This window comes from Trachymyrmex septentrionalis, unplaced genomic scaffold, assembly GCF_001594115.1.
Source record: "Trachymyrmex septentrionalis isolate Tsep2-gDNA-1 unplaced genomic scaffold, Tsep1.0 scaffold8, whole genome shotgun sequence".
NCBI lineage: Eukaryota > Metazoa > Arthropoda > Insecta > Hymenoptera > Formicidae > Trachymyrmex > Trachymyrmex septentrionalis.
The window spans coordinates 1,920,832-1,928,271 of NW_017305987.1; positions in this window are offsets into that span (position 1 = coordinate 1,920,832).

Sequence of the window (7,440 nt, forward strand, 5' to 3'; positions counted from 1 at the left end):
TACATACACACAAAAAATATATGTATACATACTATACATACGGAGTATTATGTGAGAGAGAAAGAGAGAAAGGATGGATTTATGAATTGCATTGTAACGTCGTCCACGGTCCCTTCCCCCCTAAAAAGGAAATAAAAAAAAATCATTCCGCCGCGTGTTAACCTGTTTTCAGGGTCGAGCATCCTCGCCAATATAGCAGACTTTATTTTTAACGTTACTTAAGATACAAAAGAGAGCGACTGAGCGAGCAAGAGAGAATCTATATGTGTGTATGAGAGAGAGAGAGAGAGAGAGAGAGAGAGAGAGAGAGAGAGAAAGGTGGAGAAAGAAAGAGAAAGTGACAGAGAGAAAGAGAGTGAGTGAGTACGATGGTCAGAGTGCTCGAGACCGAAGCTGCGAGGTGAGATGCGCTGGCATAACGAGATGCACTAATGGTCCGTGATTAGCGTGCAGGGAGAATGAATGAGAGAGAAAGAAAAGAGGCGCACACTCGTACTTTAAAACGTACATATTGAATTTTAGGGACGGCGAACGATATCGGCACCGAAACCCTTCACGATAATCCGACACATATACCGCGTTGTTAATGGGTATTACGATAAATTAAGAATGGTATCGAGGGATTAATACGTGTAAATTAGACGACAGAAAGTATCCACATAGACGTATACTTACAACCAAAAAAATATGTATAAATAAAAAATATATATACACACACACGCACACACACACACACACACACACACACATTTCACACATCATACATATACGTTTTCATACGTGACATGCAAGTACTTATGCACGATTGGTGGTGGGAGTTGAGGGTGTTTGAGAAAGAGACGAATATTTTCTCAAAACTCTCTTTACGAAGATTATTCCAAAAATGTTTTTTTTCTTTTTTTTTTTTGCGGATATCTCAAGATATTCCGAGAATATCCCCAAGAATTTCTTGAGACTCCTAAGAGCATTCGGAGAATATTCCGGATAATATTCGAAGAATATCCGGAGAACGGAAGCGTTCGAAGGATATTCGCCAAGAAGAGAAAGAGACACTCTGGATATCCTGCCACCTCGCATCGCCATGTGCAAAACCCGTACGCATACTCGAGGAACGCGAGGATGTCGCACGCAACGTGATCGATCAGTTTTAACGAACACGAAAGGAAGACGTTCGCGAATTTGCGGCGGCCGCGTTTCCTGAATAGGACAATAAAGGAACGGATCTGACGACGTTTGAGGCAGCGTCACGTCGACGCGCCGTTTCCCGCTCGAGGAAGTCTCCGACTTTGGTATTGTATTATTCTTTTACCTATTGATTCGGTTCCAGCTATGGAGTTAGCGTTGATCACTGAAACCGATTAGCGGATCCGGAATCATACATTGCGAGCCTAGACCTTCCTCGGACGGCAGCTCGACGTTGGCACGACGAGGACGATGCCCCAGGTCGCCTGGATCTTGCTGAAATTGGGTATTGACGCCTCTATGCCAGTACCGATTGCGCCTTTATGATATCGCTTGCGATAATCCTCGCGAGACTTTCTGCAGCGATACATTAGCGAGGATCAATCGAAATACCGTGTAGGGGTGTACGGAATTATCATTTAGAGATCGTTAACGTCTTCCTTCAGCGTTCTGCATCAATGATCGTGGACAAATAAAGAAAATTTAATTGCCGATTAACGAAATTTGATATAATTATAGTACTGATATACGCACATATTCAGCACGTTGTTATCCGTGACGATTTACAGTTCGAATGAGCGCGCGTCTCGTCGTAATTTTCATGCTTGAAGCGAAGCATATAATATTTTGATATTATTATATAATATTGTAATATTACGATATTGTAATAATATAATATTATACAATGTTATATTATACGTATTATAAGTTTATACAGAAATACGCGAGAGAAATCGTGCCGCCGATGCTGCGCGCAACATCTAGAAAGAAAGCAGAAAGAGATTTCGTCGAAGAAATTTGAAAATCGACGAAGAATCATTAAGAATTTAATAACGTGACGAATTTTCCATATTAATGCATTTCGGAAAAGGCGATTGCGTCAATACGAAAGAAAAAAAAAAGTCGTGTTAATACGTATTCGCGAGATCGCGTCAATTATTAGTATATTTCCGAGGAGTGTAATTATACGAGTATCTACTAATTATACCGGATGGAATACTATTGTACAGTGTGCATAGGAAGGCGAAGACGGGGGACGGGTGACGCGTTTGATCCTTTCCTTTTCCTTCGTGGCGAGCCGCGCGAGCCGCGGGAATTTTATCCGTGACATTTAATGAATGTTTTATCGAACGCTGTAATATTGCTTCCATCTCGAGCGCGTTACCACGCATCTGATGTGCGTGCTTTAACACAGATTTCTTACGATTTTACGAATCCACCGCGGATACCTGAGACACGTTGCTTTTGCGAAATCGCATTAAGTGGTAAAATTCGTCAACTTGGCTGCCAGTCGATTATCAGTATCGCGATTTACATAAATTTTGTTGTTTTCGTCTGCATCCGTTTTGTTTTAATGTGTAAATTCGAGTAGTGTGTAATTTTTTATAGGAATTAAATTTATATTTTTAAAGGATTACACAGCATTTTGCATCTTGGCTTATATCTGGCAAATTATTTATTAAGTTGTCAGTAACCCGGGAAAAAATGTTCCATAATTATGTATAATTATATATAATTTTAAAAATTGACATACTTTATATACAATTATATATAATTATATATAAAATATGTTCATATATATAACATTTTTTTCCTAGGAAATAACAAGAGATCGAAGCTATTAGTTTCAGGAAAAATGGCGGGCAGTCAAGAATGTATAATAGAGATCGATTTCGTCTTGTAAATTCTTTTATTCTGAAAAATCGATCGTGCGTTTGCCAGATTTATCTTGGAACATGACAAGATAATCAAGGACGACAAGAGTTCTTTCTTCTTTCTTCCGCTTAAAATCGAGTATGTCATTACGTACGAATTCTGCTATCCTACGCAAAAAGAATCTCTAGAAAGGTAAAAGTGTCAGAGAGAATCGAATTGTAGAATCGTGACATTTAAGAAATTTTTTCAGGGAGACACGTTCTTCGAAAAAAGTGTCGGAATCCTTCCTTTCTTTGTTTATCGAAGAACGTGTCGGAAAAGTGTGACGAACGTGGTGCCAAAATTGCCATATAGCAATAATTAGTAGGATTAATATCAGACTGACTCATAATAGTGTTCAAGCACGGGAGTTCGTCGGAAGGTGAAGTCTTCATGAATTATCGCCGGACTTATCGCGATTAATATAATCGCGTAACTTGGGCGATTAATAACTGCTGGTATTAGTAATCACTGACTAATTATGTCCAATACGGAAAATTTCGAGTTGCTATGGAAGAATCAAGATGTCGCTTAACACATGAACATGAATGAACGGGAATTTATGTAGAAACTTGATGCATTAAAAATAAGATAAAATTATTATATATCTCGAATGACTTGAACGATTTAACGCTGCGATTCTACACTTTGATTTTCCTGAACAACCACTTATGATAAGCAACGAGTTCGTTAATCTAACTAACGAAACTTTTACGAAATATGGAGTTATTATTAATTTTCGCTCAAGCGAACGAGACGGCAGAAATGATCGTCTGAAATAACGACGTGCATTAAAATCATTTTATTGCTTCGTATAATTTAAGTAATTTTTCCTAGGAAAAATTGAGGCCGACATTTCTAGTGGCTTCCAAATTCGATTCTAATTACTTGATTAATTCACACCGAAATATTTAAGCATTAAAATCTGTTTGATCGAAAGTAGGATTTTTCTTAATTAGATTTATTCCAATCCAATTTCCAGTCCAATTTCAAATTGTAACTAATTACTTGAAACTCGTTGCTGATTAACGTTAACAAAGAGGATGGCAGGAACGAATACCTGTCACGTAGACACGTACACGTGGACACAAATTACATGCGATCGCGTGGGACACATACACGAAACAGTTCACACGAAATCTATCTAATAAGGCATCGGTTAAGATCTGACAGCGAAAAAAAAAAAAATAATAAGATACCTACTTACTAATTACTATAGGCGAGAACACACGTGCAGATTTAAGGAAAAAAAATTTACGGAAGACCTTCTGTTGCTCGAATTATTGCATTGTCTACTATATATAAATTTTATTGTATAAATTCTGTCAAGAGAGAGGCGCGTCTCCGAGCGAGAGTCGATGTTTCTTTTTCTCCTCGACCCCCGTGTCCTTCCCGCTGAAGGATCTACGAGGACATTCGAGAAAGAGATGCTGAGGAAAGTGCGTAACGCGCCCGAGCAGTCGCTCCTGCGCGGATAATAGCAGTTATAATTAAGTTACTATCGCGATATCGAATGGTAGCTGCTTTTAGACGATATACAAAGTTCGCGATCGTACAAAGATTTTCTGTCTAAAGTCTCGCGGAGGACAATCTTGGATGTCCATCTTAGATGGTCTGCGATAAACGCGAAGTCGATTTATCTTTTTTCCACGACATGAACGTTATATCTCTGATAAATATAAAGTCCACTCCACAGCTGTGTAAACAATATAGTAAGCACGATTGTCTCTTGTGCATTTGGAGTGCGGATGCTTTCTTCGTGTCTATGATATACGTATAAATGACAAAAAGCCTCTCGTCGCCGCCACCTTATCGCAGCCAGGTGTCCTCTACCCAGAGTTTAATCGTGCTTAAGATAGTGCGCCTCATATCTAGCTTTATCTTTTCATTTCAGAAATCTCGTAAAGTGTTTAAAAACATGATATCGAAGGTTAAGGTTCATTCAACTATAGGCATTTCTAAAGATACGCGTATAAATGTCATCATCTCCAAAAATCATTTGTTTCATATTTACGTTCGCCGAATCGCCGAAATTCCACATGCAAAATGCAATAGATAAAATAAAAAGAAAAGATTGAAAAAAAAAAAAAGATCGAATAGCAGATGATATTATAATATTCTGTAATGTTTAATCTTCCATAATTTGTTCTTTTCAATTAAAAAGATGTAACGATATATTCTGCAAAGAAAGCGAGTTAAATAGTTGTCTAAAAATTAGATACTTTCGAGGAACTTTTTTAAATCGACGCCAGAAATTTATTCCTGGATATTCTGGTGTCTATTGAGTATTTGATGAAAATGGTCTGCGAAGAAGGTTGAATGAGCCACCATCCGATTATTCGCGATTCCCGACGAATCCAACCCCAGATTTACGCACTTTCCTCGGTGATAAGTCAGATCGGAGAAAACAATAATCGAACAGGGTCGAGACACTCTAGCTCGGAGACGTATCCCAAATAGTTGGCCTAGTACCAAGTTTCATATTTTTCGCCCCCCCCCCCCCCGGGTACGCAGTGGATCGTCGAACGATTGATCGTCTATTGTATGATTATTGACATTCTTCCAGAAATTTTATTGATAGATATATATAAACTTTATCGCTACCGTTGAACATAGTAATATTTGGGGGTATATACGATTAGGGCGATACCTTCGGTATTTATTGGGGACACTGAGAATACTATATTGAGAGAGAGAGAGAGAGGGGGAGAGAGAGAGAGAGAGAGAGAGAGAGAGAGAGAGAAGAGCATAAGGAAACGAGAAAGGGACTTCAAAGAGAAATGTGGGATTAGTAGAATTATTATATATATAAATATATAAGATATATAAAAGAGAAAAAAGGACATTAGGGACACGGTTGAGGGAAAGGACGGGGGCGGGTGATAACGAAACGAAAACGAGATAGCGTGTAACGATGTAATGAGTCTTTCCAGAGGAAATGAGAAAAAAGGAGGACGGAGATATATACGTCGAGATGAGTTTTTTTTTTCTTGCGTAAAACGAGCTGGGTGACGAGAACCAAGGATGAGATTAATTAAATGTTGCAGTGTATGTGAGTGGAAATATATGGTATGCGCAAGAGAGTATAAAAAGAACCCTTTACGTTTTCTCAAACTCGTTACGTGAACGGTACGTTAGCAATGAAATATATTATGATTACGATGATTGCTATATTCGTTGTTATTGTTCCTCGGTTGTAATGCGGAGACGTTTAAGAGTGATCCATTTGTACAATCATTGAGTCATTAAAATATGATTATTCATTATGGAAGTCCTGTCTCTTTTTATTCCCTTTTTATCCGTACTATTGACGATAAGCGGTGCAAATTGATTTTACTTTGAAATTTTCCATCGTATCGTGCAAATTATCGCATTGATTTTATACAATTTATTGTCAATTTAATTTAATTTTTTGAAATTTAAAATAAACTCTTTGCAATAAATGTAATTAAGCAATGAAGCGAAAAATCTGTAACTATTGGAAAAAGTTCGTTAAAAATTGATTTTAATTTTTGAACTTCTTGTGGTCAACTGATTTGACTTACTTTACCTCGATGGAGTTAAGATCTTTAAGTATGTATTGCCGAAAACAGAATTTGAAGAAGTTAAGCCGTTTCTGAGAAATTTTGCGATAGATAATCGGATGGACAGAACCCAACATTGTAAAATTGTTAAGTAATTTGCTATGCTGCACTTAATAAATACATGAAAACATTATAAATAGTTAAGCAATATTATCGGATAACTTAATTTATTTTGTAAAATAAAACTTATTTTTATTGCGTACATATTCTTCATAGTTCTTTAAAATTTGACATTGTACAATTATAGTCATTAAATATTAAGCAGTTCTTAAAAAATTAAGGATACAAAAATAAAGTATTAAGGTATTATAAAATTATCAAAGATTACCTGTACGCGAATACTGTATGTTCTTTTAAACCCGTAATGTAATATAAATACAAAAGCTTTATCGCATTGTTTTATGAGAGATACAAGATATCGATAACTCACAGGTGTTTGATAAAATTCCAAATTGATTTGTGAAATAATTAATAAATATTGCAGATGATTAAATTAAGTCATTAAAATCTAAAGTAAAGCCTACATACATAAATGGACTCCTAAACACTTCTTAAATTTTATTTATTTCGTGAATTTATCAAAAAGAATATTTACACATTCGCATGTATTTAAAAGGAGTTATTTTTAACTGAGAATAAAAAAACCAAATGTAATGGCGAACAACTTATTTGTTTCCATTATAACTTTATTCTATTTATTCTATTTATTTCTAAAATAAAACAAAAGAAGATAATGATCGTTATCAGATGCAGTTGTTAATGAGTTTTCACAAATGAATATTTCATCTAATTCGATTCCAATTGAACAGCTGAAAAGGTCTATCAACATCCCCGTTTATCAGCTACGCTATATTCCACAAATGATAAAGACACAGAATTCTCACCTGCGTGATAAGCTACTAGGGACAGATGGCTTGATAAATATAATTTGATATAATAATGTACGCCGATAATCCGAGACAGTTGTTCATTCGATCTG